Raw genomic sequence first — 14,165 nt, 5'->3', positions numbered from 1 at the left:
ACTCGAGGGTGAACTGGTAGGACAGTGAAGGGCTCAGAACAGGAACTACCGTTTAACAAACTTCAGTAAATGTCAGCAGGCTAATCATCGGGAAATTATAATAGACATTTGATGAGTCTGCTACATGCCAAGCCCTGGACTCGGCGCTGCGGTATATATAATTCGTTAACTCAAATATTTCGAGGGCCAATTCTGCCAGACCAAGGTGCCTGCTCTCAAAGACGTGCGGCCCAGCGGTGTAAATAGCCTAGCAGTACAGCGGAGTTGGGCTATGGAGGGGAAGGGTAAATCGGTTGACTCTTTAAATCCATCTAGTCTTTGACCTAGCAATCCCACTTTGAAGAATTTGAAATGTATATTATGCACCTGTGTTCAAATCCATTTGTGCAAAAATGTTGCGCTTTGCTGCACTGCTTGTTAGCATTGCAAACTTTCAGAAATAGCCTAGATGCCCATCAACAAACTGCTTGAGCAAATTAAGGTATGCATACAACAGAGTATCGCTGCAGCTATTCAAAAGAATGAGATTGATTTATAGGGATATAATCTCCAAAATACGTTAACTGAAAAACAATGTATCTTATTTAAAATGTTACTATTTGTGCAAAAATAATATGAATGTATTTATGCTTGCAGATGTATTAAACTGGAAAGGGAACTGGAGGGCAAGAGTAAGAGGGAAACTTATTTTTCATTCAGATGGGGCAACACGAGCAAAGCCAAGGTCGTCAGCAGTTTGGTGGTGTGAGTACACTAAGTTGGAGGCAGAGAGTTAAGGCTGGAGGGATTGGAAGGAGTTTGGAATTCATCCTGAGAGAGGAATGACAGTAGGGAAGGATAGAGATGGGACTGAAAAACTGTACAGGTCATAACATTAGCAAAACTTGAGGGGATATTTTACTATGAGAGAGAGAGAGAGAGAGATGTTTCCTGGATGACGGATGACTCTTAAATTTCTATTGCAAAGGGACTGAAGGAATAGAAGTAGTAGAGGAAGATCGTACCTCAGTTTTCCTGAGAATGGTGTAGGGCATGAATCAGGAACCCAAACCCTGCCATCTGGGCCCTGAGGACAATTTTCTGAGTTTCATTTGAATGGGTCCTTTTTCTGTAAATCTCCCAGAAAGGCCACTTGGCTGGAGAGGATGTGAAGGAAGAGGTCTTTAACTCTGCGGGGTTTGTGGAACAGCTATGTGGCAGACACTGACACTTCTCTGTGGCCACCTTCCAACTAGGCGTGGTCATGCGGCATTACTTCTGGCCAAGAAGACATAAACTAAAGCATGCTGGGTGGGATTTCTGGCAAAGATTTTTATTTTTTTATAAAAATGGACAGATTCATCTAAAAAAGTCTTTATCCTTTGCCTTTCACACTTTTTCTTACTGTCTGAACATGAACATGAGGCCCTCAAGGTACAGCAGCCATCTTCACAATGAGAAAATGAAGTGCTGTATTAGTTATCTATTGTTACATAACAAATTACCCCAAAACTTAGTGGCTTAAAACAACATTATCTCACAGTTTCTGTGGGTCAGGAATACAGGGATGGCTTTCCAGTCATATCTGAAGGCTCAACTAGGGGTAGATCCACACCAAATTTCAGTCACGTGATTGTCAATGGGCCCCAGTTCGTCACAGGGCTGCCTCACAACATGGCAACTGGCTTCCCCCACAGTAATCCAAAAAAAAAAGAATTAAGAAAGAGCAGTCAATATAGAAGCCACCTTTTTTTTTTTTTTTTTTTTTTTTTTTTGAGACAGGGTCTCACTCTGTTGTCTGGGATAGAGTACAGGGGCATGATCATAGCTCACTGCAACCTCACACTCCTGGGCTCAAGCAATTCTGTCTCAGCCTCCCAAGTAGCTTGGACTACAGGTGAGCACCACCATGCCTGGCTAATTTTTCTATGTTGTGTAGAGACAGGGTCTTGTTCTTGCTCAGGCTGATCTTGAACTCCTTACCTCGAAGTGATCCTCCAACCTCGGCCTCCCAGAGTGCTAGGATCACAGGTGTGAACCACCATGCCCAGCTGCCACAGTGTTTTTATGACCTAGTCATATCAGAAGTGGCATCCCTTCATTTCTGCTGCATTCTATTAGAAGCACATTACTACAGCAAGTCACTAAGTCCAGCCCACACAGAAAGGGATTTCAGAATGACAATACCAAGAGGAAGGCATCACTGAAAGCCATTTTGGAGGGTGCCAGGCATGGGATTATGCCAATAAGGAGGATGAAGAGAAAGCTAGAAAGTGCCTGAGTCCCTGGCAGCATTGTTGAATAGCTGCCCCAGTCCTGGCCTGCCTCCCTATATATTCCTTATCAGGTAAGGGGAGGGAGAAATAACTCAAATGAGTCAGCTCCACACCCATCAGAGTGGATATAATTAAAAAAACTAATAACATCAAATGTTAGTGATACTGTAAAGAAACTGGAACTCACACACATTGCTGGAGGGGGCATATACTGGTGCAATTAATTTGGAAGAAAGTCTGAGAAAACTAAATACACACCTAGCCTATGACCCAGTATTTCCAATCCTAGGTATTTATCCAAGAGAAATAAAAACATATGTCCACAAAAAGACTTGTACAAGAATAATTCATAACAGCTTTATTCATAACTGGCCTAAACTGGGGGGGAAAAAACAAATGTCTATCGAACAGGTACAGAGACAAACAATTTGTGGCACAGTCATTCAATGGAATACTAACCAGCTTTAAAAAGAAATGAATTATAGATACACACCACAAAATGGATGAATCTCAAAGGCATGCTTAGTAAAAGAAGTCTTACACAAAAAGAGTACATATTGTATGATTTCATTTATGTGCAGTTCTACAATAAGCAAAACCATCCTATGGCAGAAAAAAATCAGAGCAGTGTTTGCCTCTGGAGGGTAAAGATGGGAATAAATCGAAAAGAGGTTTGAGGGAACTTTCTGGGCTGATGGTAATAGTCTGTATCTTAGTAGGGGTTTGTGCTATACAAGTGTTTGCATCTGTCAAAACTTATTGAATGGTACACTTAAGATTTGGCTCAAACATTTGACTGAATTAAATTTTACCTCAAAGAAGACCTTACACAAATATTGAACTCTATGTAATGTTATGTAAGCTTAAGTATTTAGGGTGAAATATGCTAATGCATTTTACATTGAAATGCATCAGATAAAATAAGATAGATTGATAAATAAAGGTCTGGCTACATGGACAGAGCAAGTATAGCAAAGTGTCAATGGTATAATCGGTAATCATATAGATGTTCACTGTAAATTTCAAGTATTTTGGATGTCTGAAAATTTTCATAAACTATAGGAAACAAAACCTACTTAAGTCACTGTTCATTAAATTTTCAATTATTTGCTATCACACATATTCCTCATTTACACTGATGCTGAAACAAAAGTTTTCTACAAAGTGAATGAAATTTGCCTTTACACTTATTCATTTAACAAATACTTACTAGGTACATACTATGTGCTAGACCTTGTGCTCTTGATGGGGGTATGATCTTGTGAGCAGAAAGACTAAGTCCTGCTGTTGTGAATCTTATAATCTAGTGGAGAAGACAGATATACAAATATTGTCAGACAAATGAATACATAATTACTGTGATCAGAATTATGAAGGAACCATACTGGGGCTCGGAGACAGGGAGGACCTGAGCTGTGGTGGGATGGGCGAATTAGGGACAATTTCCTTGAAGAAATTTGCATGATGGGCACAGTTAATGAGGTGAAGAGGGGTAGCAAATATTTAGACAGAACAGCACGGGCAAATTAGCCACGGTAAAGGGAAGTGAAAAAAGGATACTGTGGCTGCAGCACCAACAGAAAGAGGTAAAGAGAATCCAACAAACAGAGGATGGGTGCTGAATAGTCAATTTTTCACTAGCTTTTGATGCTTTTACTAACTTTGCTCAAGATCTTTCATGCACACTGTCAAAGAGGCCGTAGGCGTTCCAGTCTCACAACACGCAATTACGTCAGGCAGGAGCTTCTTTAGTAATAGGTATTAATTACCTGATGAACTAAAATGGCTACTCGATGGCACTTTTTATTCCTTCTTGCAAGCTACCTCGGGGAGACTTTGGGGAAATAAGGTGTAGCAGCCCTCTCATCTCCACTCCTTTCTTCATCTTGACATTCAAAACAGTTTCTACCAAGGAGCCTTTTAAAGCTTTTCTTTCTTTTCTGGGAAAGGAGAATCAGAACACTGGGATACTTGGCAAGTCATTACATGTATAAAATTTCTCCTTTTTCTAGAAAATTAAATATAGCTTCTAAATGAAAGAGTTATAAATTTAAAGCTTTAGTTCCTACTTTTCCAAGGCAATGGAGAGATAATCATCACAATTATAAAAATGTAGTCAAAGACAAAGAGCATGAGAAGCCTCATCTTTGTCCAGAAAGAGAACTTTTCCTTTCCTCCTACATGGTAATAACGCACTGGGTGGGAGCATTCATTGGAGAAAAGCCACAGGCTCAAAGCGACTCAAAAGGCTGGCTCTCCTTTGCAGCTGGGTAGCTCTAAGTCACCGGACTGAGCGCTGAACTCAGCCCACTGGCCTGCCCTGACACAGAAGGGCCTCCAGGAGTCCCACACCTTTCTTTATCTTCTCTGCTTTTTCCTTTCATAGTATTAAATACTATTTATTGGGCATCAACTCTGTGCCTTGTCCTTTATGTTAACTGTCATACTTTCTCCCAAACTCTGCAAGGTGGAATCATGAGCCCTATTTTGCAGTTAAGGAAAGTAAGGCTCAGGGAGCTTGTCAACCGAGAATCTTTATTTTGCCAAAACGGAAAATCCAACGTAAAACGGCTTGAGCAAAAAGGGTATCTATTGGCTCACATGGTCAAAAAACACCAACCAGTAGTACCAGTTTCAAGCTCAGCTGGATCTATGTGCTCATAAGAACCACAGGGCCCATTTCTGTGTTTCGGGTCTGCATCCCTTATTGGAGTTGGTGCGAAGATGAACTGGGATAGCGCGACTCCTGTATCTGCTCCTTGTCCCGTCTCACCATGTTTCACTGCTTCTGTCTGTGTTTCCTGCTGATCCCCAAACCACTGTATGGGGCTGGACGAGGATATCCACCGATCATTTCAGACCAAAGTCCAGCATCCTGCTCGAAAGTCTGAGGAGGGATCTGAGGGAGAGGGATGGATGGCCATAAAATAATTGCCATCTATTGTAGATAGTCTAAGTAACCATACAACACCACATTCTTTTAAAGCCACTACTCTTGCACTCTATGGCCATTTAGCCTCACCCTTATGCTGCCTTTAAAATGAAGTCCTTCCCACACTTCTGGCCTCAGCCCTGTTACCCTATCTGTCTGAGCTAAATCAGAAGTTTCATTCTCTTGGGAGTAAGGACAAGGGCACTGAAATTCTGGATAGACTCTCTGACAAAACTAAGGGTTCAGTAGTAAATGGGCAGGTGACTCCAGGCCAGGGCATCCAGCCACGGGGAATAAATGAAGGCTGAAAGCAGTTTACGTTTTGCTCACAAACCTTGTGTCATGGTACAGGGCAGCTTCTATTCAGAAGGGACACTTTCTTTTTTTAATTTGCACAAAAGTGTCCTGTGGTCCTTGATTTGGGGGCTCAAAGTCAGTTCTACTTTGGGTGATTTTCAATCCATCTCTCCCTCTGTTTCTCTCTCTCAATCAATCTCTCTCTCCTCTCGGTAAGACCCACTCCAGGAAGTCGGGAGGGAGAAAGGCAGGAACAGGACCACCTCATTTTCTTTACCCCAACTTAATCCCTGGATGGCACAGAGAGTAGCTGCAATCTAGCTATAAAATCAAAAGAGGCCATTAATTCTTGTCTCTAATAGGCCACTTACATTTTTAAAACATCTAGAATTAGAAGGGAAAGCATATGAAAGAGACTGGCTCTATGTGACAGAATAAATAGTATCATACAAAAGCATTCACTGAGCCATGTCTACTGTGGACAGTGTTACAAACACGCTTTCATTTCTTTATTTAAAAAATATTTTCTGAGCATGTGAGAGCCTTTGAATATGCTTCTCATCTCCCTGGAACCCTCTTTACTCAAATCTTTGCATGGCTAACTACTGAGCATCTTTTGCACTCATACACACTCTGGGCTGTTCCACATTCCTCCAGCGAAGAAGCTCAACAACTGAGGAGCAACTTGCAGTCTTCCAGCATCTTGGGTACCTTTCGGTCTTCATGCTCTGCCAGGGGCTGGGAAGGTGTCAGATTGAACTATATGACATTGCTTTTTTGTAGGTCAAAATGAAAATGTTCTATTTTTGAGAAAAATACATACTTTATTCAACCAAAACAAGCAGTTAGCATTGTGTTCCTCAATTGATAAATGTTCCCCCAAATGATAAATTTTTCCAAATATTAAATGATATATCCCATGTTTATAAAATTCAGCATTGTTAAATTTATTCAAATCCTCCAATTATGACTTCTCAATGGGGAATGGTGTTTCTTAGAAATCTGAGTTCCAAATGACAAAAAAGGTAGTAATTTGTTGAAAAGAGGTCCAGTGAGTGTGACAGATGTGGCAAAATTTCTTATCCCAACTCAGTTAACTCGGCTATGGTGGTTTGTGATACCTGTGTCACTGAAAAGTACGGGTCCATGTTTGCTAACCAATAAAGAATGTTTTTAGATCAATTTTTGATGAATAATTTCATCTTCTTTGACAATAAGATACAACTGTTAGTTTTACCTGGGTTAAAAAGCAATAAGGAAACACCCTTTTGCAGACCACCATACAGTTACCTGAACGTTTTTTGTTTGCAATGATGTTTTTAACAAATGCTTGGGAACTTCACCAATATCTAATCATTGATCAGATCACTTTTAATTGCCATATGGTATCCATTTTTGGTCAAATCTTATGATCCTCTCCAAAATAGGTCTTCGCTGTTTCAAATTTTAACCATTTCAGGTTATGATCATCCATCAGCTGGTGTGATACCTACCCACTCGTCCAATTTTTTCACCTCCCCTATTGCAGCCAGGTGTTGAGAAATTGTTGTAGCGGAAATTCCTAAGTCTGCTGCAAGGCCTCTAATTGCTGTTTTGGGATTAGCCTCCACCATGGCTCTCAGATGATCTTCATTTAAGACAGATTTGGGTCTCCCTCAAGTCTGGAGATCAGACTCAGATCTCCAGAACGAAATTTTTCAAACCACACTGGATGGTCCTTTCACTAACAGAGCCTTCTCCAAACACAGAACTAATGTTCCTACTTGCCTTAGCTGCACTATGTCCTAGTTTAAATTCATATAAAAAAAGTATTTGCAAATCTTTCAAAGATATGGTATTGTTCACTTCTGTGGAGAAAATAAACAATAAAAACTCAATCATCAAAGAAAACTGAAGAGAATAGTGTTATGAATACTAAATAACACAATTGAAAACAGACCTGAGAACAACTTTACAAAACATGGTCAAGTTTCAGCTGGTCAAATCTCAGCAATTTCATTTGGGGCATACATATTTTTGTCACTGCTCTCTGTTGCTATCAGTTTATATCAGGTGGATGTTACTTTTACACCTTTTGGCTTTCCAGTAGGAACACAATTTCCAGTAATTTTACGGGTATCTACGATGGAAAAGATGCTTTCAAACTAAACTATGAATTGTGCTTTTGAATCCAGGAACACAATGCCTATTAAACAACTATTTCAGTAATGTCAAATTAAGACCTTAGGTCAATTTAATGCTTGGGGGAAAATTGTCCCATTGTGTGTTGGTAAATACCTGTTTCTTATGTTTTTTGACAGGAGAATTTTTAGGTCTTCCTCTTCCCCATTTCATATGATCTGAATGACTGCTACTTCATGACCTGTTTATGTTTTCTAAATCCTTAATTTCTGTAGAATTTATCTTCTCTTGTCTAACTCTGACTCCATTGGACTTCATGCTTAATTTTGGTATAGATGAATAAAAATAATATATTTATTAAAGAACTGTTTGCCCAAGTCTGCATTTTCCCCTGGCAGTCACACATTCTAAATGGCACTAGTGTCCACTGCCTAGTATACTACAACCATAACAAACTTGGTCCCCAAACCTACCAAAGAGTTTAAAAAAGGAAAAAAGAGAATGATTCAGCAGAATTCAAATCTGGTCAATGTTTGAAGTGAGAGGAATCTTAGGGTAGGAGGGGGCAAATTTATTTTTCAGCAACTTTTAATTCCAGACCCTTATAAGTAAACATAACTCTACAGCAACTTTCCTGCCTTCAAGATGGTAAAGTAGAAACAGGAAAAGTCTCTGTTCCTTTTTGTCCTCTCTTAAATTCCATATTAAACTACTTCAAATAAATTGATAATTAATCTTCTATTACCAAAGCAAGAAAAAAAAAATCTGATCTCAACCATAATATACTATTACCAAAGAACCAAAAAAAAAAAAAAAATTGCAACTATAAGATAAATATTAGGGAAGAGAGTAGCTTTATTTTAGTCCCTGATATACTGAAAGCAATTACCCTGTTGTTCCAAAATGGAATAGAAATGGGGGAAAGAGGTTTCCAGTCAATGTAACAGATTTAACTGATGCAAGAGGCCACCTCTCCCACTCCAAACAAACATGCCAGTTACAACCAAAAAACAAAACAAAACTCACTTTAATATAGAGCTGAATTCAAATGCAAGGGAACTTCCCAAATACAAAAAAAGAGAGGAAAACTCAAAGCCCTGGTAGAGGGACATATGAATAGAATTCATATCCCAGTACTATATAAAAATAATGGAACAGTCTGAAAGAGACATTTTTAAACAAGTATACTTAAAATGTTCAAAGAGAAAACTTAGACTTCATTACGCAAGAACAGGCCACTACAAAAAAAAAAATAACAAATTTCCCACACTGTATTTACTTGTCACATCTCCTTAGACTCCTCCAATCTGTGACAGGTCCTCAGTCTTTCCTTGTCTTTGACATTACTGCTTTGAAGAATACTGATCAGTTATTTTGTCTCATGTGTCTCATTTCGGTTTCGCTGATATTTTCTGAGGATCAGACTGAAGGTATGTATTTTTGACAAGAATACACAGAAATGATGTAAACTTTTCACTGCATCACATAATTATGTCAGTATGTCTTATTACTGTGATGGTGACCTTGATCATTTGGTTAATTTTTGGCAGGTTTTATCACTATAAAGTTACTTTCTTTCCCTTTGTGGTTAATGAAGATCTTAGGGGAGATACTTGGAGACTCTACATTTTTGTTTCTCCTCAAACTTTTACCTAGTAGTTTTATCATCCATCAGTGGATCTTGTTTGTAACAATTACTGTGTTCAATTAATGCTAATTTTCTATTTCCCTCCCACATTTATTAATTGGAATTCTACTATAAAAACGAAATGTCCTTTCTCCCCCATTTATTGATATCAGTGTGAACTCACGGATACTTACTTTATTCTACAGATTATAATCCGATGATATCATATCATTATTTATTTTGCTCAAATTGTTCCAGCTTTGGCCATTAGGAGCTTCTTCAGGTTGTCTCCCATATTCTTTCAACATATCATCCCTTCTCCTTTTTTAAACCGTTTCATTATTTTCTGGCACCTCAAGATGTTCAAGGTTCCTCTAGTATTTTCCCTGTCCCAGTGCTGGAATCAACCGCTTCTCCAAAGAGCTCTGGTTCCTTTTATTGGAGATTTGTGAGTTAGAAATAAAAATCTGGATGCTAGCTTTCTTGGTAATGGGGCATTACCATTTCTATCCCTCTCAGTGGACAGAGCTAGGAAATATACATAAATCCAATTCTGATTCCAATCCAACCTGAGTTTATTTTAGCCTTCTGTTTCCTTATTTGTGAGAAACCCAATTCTAAAACATTTACCTATTTGTGCAATTTTAGTACACACATAAAGTAGTTTCAGAATCACTAATCCATACTCTTGTGAGAAACACATTACTGCCTAGATGACGGCATTGATGGACAGTTCCTTTTGTTTTCAACATTACAGTATTCAGTCCAGATGGTGTTTTCCGCAGTTACTTACATTAGAGCTTTTCTTTCCCACCCCCTTCAGTGATACTCCTTACTCATTCCTGCTACCCAGTTTCCACTCACCCTTTCTTTGCATCCCTCTCCCAGGGGTTACCCCTTCCCTCTCTTCTATAGGTTACCAATCTGTAGACTGGTACATTTAGTTTCTGGTTTATCTTCCCCATATTGATTTTGCACAAATGACAGGATACATGTGTATTGTCTTGTATGTATGTATACATATGTATTGTCTTATGTTCCCTTCTTTCCTACATAAAAGATCTATCTTACTATAAATACTCTTGTGATTTGCTTTTTTTACTTAACAATACATCCTGAAAAATACTCCATATCAATTGACAGAGATCATCCTCATTCTTTTTTTTTTAACAGCTTCATTACTTTATTACATGGATGTCCCATAGTTTAATCAATCACTCTCTTATGTTTGGGAATTTAGGTTGTTTCCAATATTTTGCAATTAAATATAATGCTGCACGTGACAAGACGTTCAACATTATTAGTCATTACGAAAATGTAAATCAAAATCCAACAAGATATCATTTTATAAAGACTTACTAGAATGGCTATAATTTTTAAAATGGAAAATAATGAATGCTAGTGGTGAGGATATGGAAAAATTGGAATACTCATACATTGTGGGACTATAAAATGGTGCTGCCACTATGGAAAACAGTTTGATACTTCCTCAAAAAGTTGAACATAGAACTACCATACGACCCAATAATGCCACTCCTACATATATAGCAAAAAGAAATAAAAGCAGGGACCCAAACAAATACTTGTACACCGATGTTCAAAGCAGCAGCATTATTCACAATAGCCAAAAGGTGGAAACAACCCATCAACAGATGAATGGATAAATAAAATGTATATACATAAAATGGACTACTATTCATCCATAAAAAGGAATGAAATTTTGATATATACTACAACATGGATGAACTATGGAAACATTAAGCATAGTGAAATAAGCCAGACACAAAAAGACAAATATTGTATGGTTTCACTTATGAGGTACCTAGAATAGGCAAATTCATAGAGACAGAAAGGAGAATAGAAATTACCAAGGACTAGGAGAAGGGAAGAAGGGGGAGATTGTTTACTGGGTAGAGTTTATGTTAGGAATGACAAAAAGTTTTGGGTATAGATAGTGGTGATGGGTACATTTATTGAAATTATGCCACTAAACTGTATACTTACAAATGGTTAAAATAATAAATATTACATGTATATTAATTACCATAATAAGAAAAAAGAAAAGGTACATCTTTACCCTAGTGATTTGAAAGACCACTTTTGTCATATATAACATTCCATATGTATTTGGGTCTAATTCTGTACTAATCTTTTCTACCAGTCTATTTGTATATTTATATGCCAATACCACAATGTTTTCATTATAAAGGCTTTTATAGTATATCTTAATAACTGATAGGGCTAGTCAGCCCTCAGTAGTTGGGTTTTTTTTTGTTGTTGTTGTTGTTTTTTGAGACAGGGTCTCTCTCTGTCATGCAGGCTGAAGTGCGATAGCTTCATCATAGCTCACAGCAACCTCAAACTCCGAGACTCAAGCAATCCTCCTGTCTTAGCCTCCCAACTAGCCAGGGCAACAGGCATGCACTACCACGTCCAGCTAATTTTTCTATTTTTTGTAGAGACAGGGTCTCGAACTCCTGGCCTCAGGTGATGCTTCCACCTCAGCCTCCTGAAATGCTAAGATTACAGACATGAGCTACCACACCCAGGCAATAGTTCTTCTTCTTTCTGGCTATTCTATTTTTTTTAAACAGCTTTACTGAGACATAATTCACATGCCATACAATTTGCCCACTTAAAGTACACAATTCAATAGATTTTGGTATATTCCAAAAGGTTATAAATCTAATTTAAGGACATTTTCATTGGACGCCCCCCCCCCCCCCCCGCCAAGAAACTCTGTACCCATTAGCAGTCATTCTCCATTCACCCCTTCTCTCTTTCCCAGCCCTAAACCATTAATCCATTTTCTGCCTCTAATAAATTTGCCTGTGTGGACATTTCATGTGATTAGGATCATAGAATATGTGGTCTTTTGTGATTGGCTTCTCTCACATAGCATGTTTTCAAGAGTCATCCATGTTGGAGTATGTACCAATACTTCTTTTTATTGTCAAATAATGTTCCATTATATGGATATATTATATTTTGTTTATCATCAGTTGATGGACACCTAGGCTGTTCCTATTTTGGGGCTATTAGGAATAAGGCTGCTATGAACGCTGGGGTACAAACGACTTGTTTGAATCCCTGCTTTCAGTTCTTTTTAATATGTACCTGGGAGTGGAACTGGTAAGTCATATGGTTAAACCACTCTATGTTTAACTTTTTGAGAAACTGCCAGACTGTTTTTCAAAACAGCTGCTCCATTTATCATTCCCACCAGCTGTATGAGGGTCCCAATTTTTCCACAAACTGTTATTTTCTGTCTTTTTTATTATTGGTATCCTAGTGGGTGTGAAGTGTAGTATGTCACTGTGGATTTGACTGGTGTTTTCTAATGACTAACAATGTTGAGCATTATTTCAACTTACATTTTTTTGTATAAATTCTTTGGACAAATGTCTGTTCACATCCTTTGCCTATCCTTTAACTGGGTTATTTTTTTTTATTATTGATATGTAAGAATTCTTTATATATTCTGGATACAGTCCCTTATCAGATATGTCATTTGCAAATATTTTTCCCATTATGTGAGGTGTCTTCTCACTTTTTTTGATGGTATCATTTGCAGCATAAACATTTTAATTTTTATGCAGTCCAATTTATCTGCTTTTTCTTTTGTCACTTGTGCTTTTCGTGGCATATTTAAGAAACCACTACCCAACCCAAGGTCAAGAAGATTTACTGCTACATTTTATTTTAAAAGTATTATTGTTTTAGCTCCTATATTTTAGATCTACCATCTATTTTGAGTTAATTTTTATGTATGTGTGATACATTCTTTCACATGTGGATATTCAGCATGGTACCCCAACACTGTTGTAAAGACTATTCTTTCCCATTTAACTTCCTCAGTATCCTTATTCAAAGTCAATTGACCATTTTCCTGTTTTTCCATATGGATTTTAGATGCCATTTTTCCATATGGAAAAGCCTGCCTTATTTTTTTTTTCTTTGTATGCCTGTTCTTCCATATCGACTTTAGAATCAGTTTGTCTAATTCTATAAAATAACTTGTTGACATTTTTATTAGGATTACATTGATTCTGTAGATTAACTTCAGGAGGACTGACATCTTTACAATGTTGAGTCATCCTATTAAAGAACAAGGGATGTTCTTCCATTTGATTAGATCTGTTTTAGCATCTTTCAGGAGTGTTTTCATTTTCCTTGTGTAAGTTGTGCACATTTCTTAGTAAATTTTTTAGCAAATCCTAAGTATTTACTCTTATATATTGCCATTGTAAATGGGGTTCTCTCTAACATTATGTTCTCTGTTTATGGTTTGTATATATGAAATCTGATTTTTACATGTTAATTTTAAATCCTGCCACTTGACTCAATGCTTTTACTATTTGAGTTAGTTTTATTACTGATTCTCTAGGGTCCAGGTATACTATGATCTGCAAATACATACAGTTTTACTTCTTTGTCACCCATCCTACTCCTTGTATTGATTTCTCTTGTTTAATTACATTAGCTAACTTACCTCTAATAAAATGCTGAACAGTAATGGACACAGTGGGGATGCTTGCCTTGTTTCTAATCTTAATGGAAATGCCTGCAGGATTTCCCTATTTAAATAAGATACTAACTTTAACACTAAGATATATACTTTATATCATGTTAAAAAAGTATTCTTCAACTCCTATTTTCTTACGTGCCATGAATGGGTACTGAATTTTGTCAAAGCCTTTCTCTATCTATAGAGACAATCCTCTGATTTTTTCCCTTGGATTTGTTAATATGGCATAAGATGTTAATGGATTCCCTAGTACCAACTCTGCATTCCTAGAATAAATCCAGCTTTAGAACTTTTACGTTTGCCGTTCCCTCTGCCTAGAATTTGCTTTACCTGGTTTTCATATGTTTAGCCCCTGAATCTATGTCCCTGTCTTAGCTAAAATGTCCCCTCCTCTAAGAAGCATTC

At 37.6% G+C, this 14,165-nt stretch overlaps 1 long non-coding RNA gene across 1 annotated transcript in view; it reads right to left on the bottom strand.

Moving 5' to 3' along the window:
- Positions 1-4,579: 4,579 nt before the first annotated feature.
- Positions 4,580-14,165, bottom strand: part of LOC138402169 (uncharacterized) — a 47,833-nt gene continuing 38,247 nt past the window's right edge. The window contains exons 3-4 of the long non-coding RNA XR_011236616.1: positions 9,427-9,664; positions 4,580-5,154 (exon numbers count right to left, since the gene is read on the bottom strand). This is a non-coding gene — a long non-coding RNA (uncharacterized lncRNA). The remainder of the gene's footprint in view (positions 5,155-9,426; positions 9,665-14,165) is intronic.

Source organism: Eulemur rufifrons, chromosome 23, assembly GCF_041146395.1.
Source record: "Eulemur rufifrons isolate Redbay chromosome 23, OSU_ERuf_1, whole genome shotgun sequence".
Classification (NCBI taxonomy): Eukaryota; Metazoa; Chordata; class Mammalia; order Primates; family Lemuridae; genus Eulemur; species Eulemur rufifrons.
Note: the sequence above shows the minus strand (reverse complement) of the source record. Positions and strands in the feature narration are given on the sequence as shown.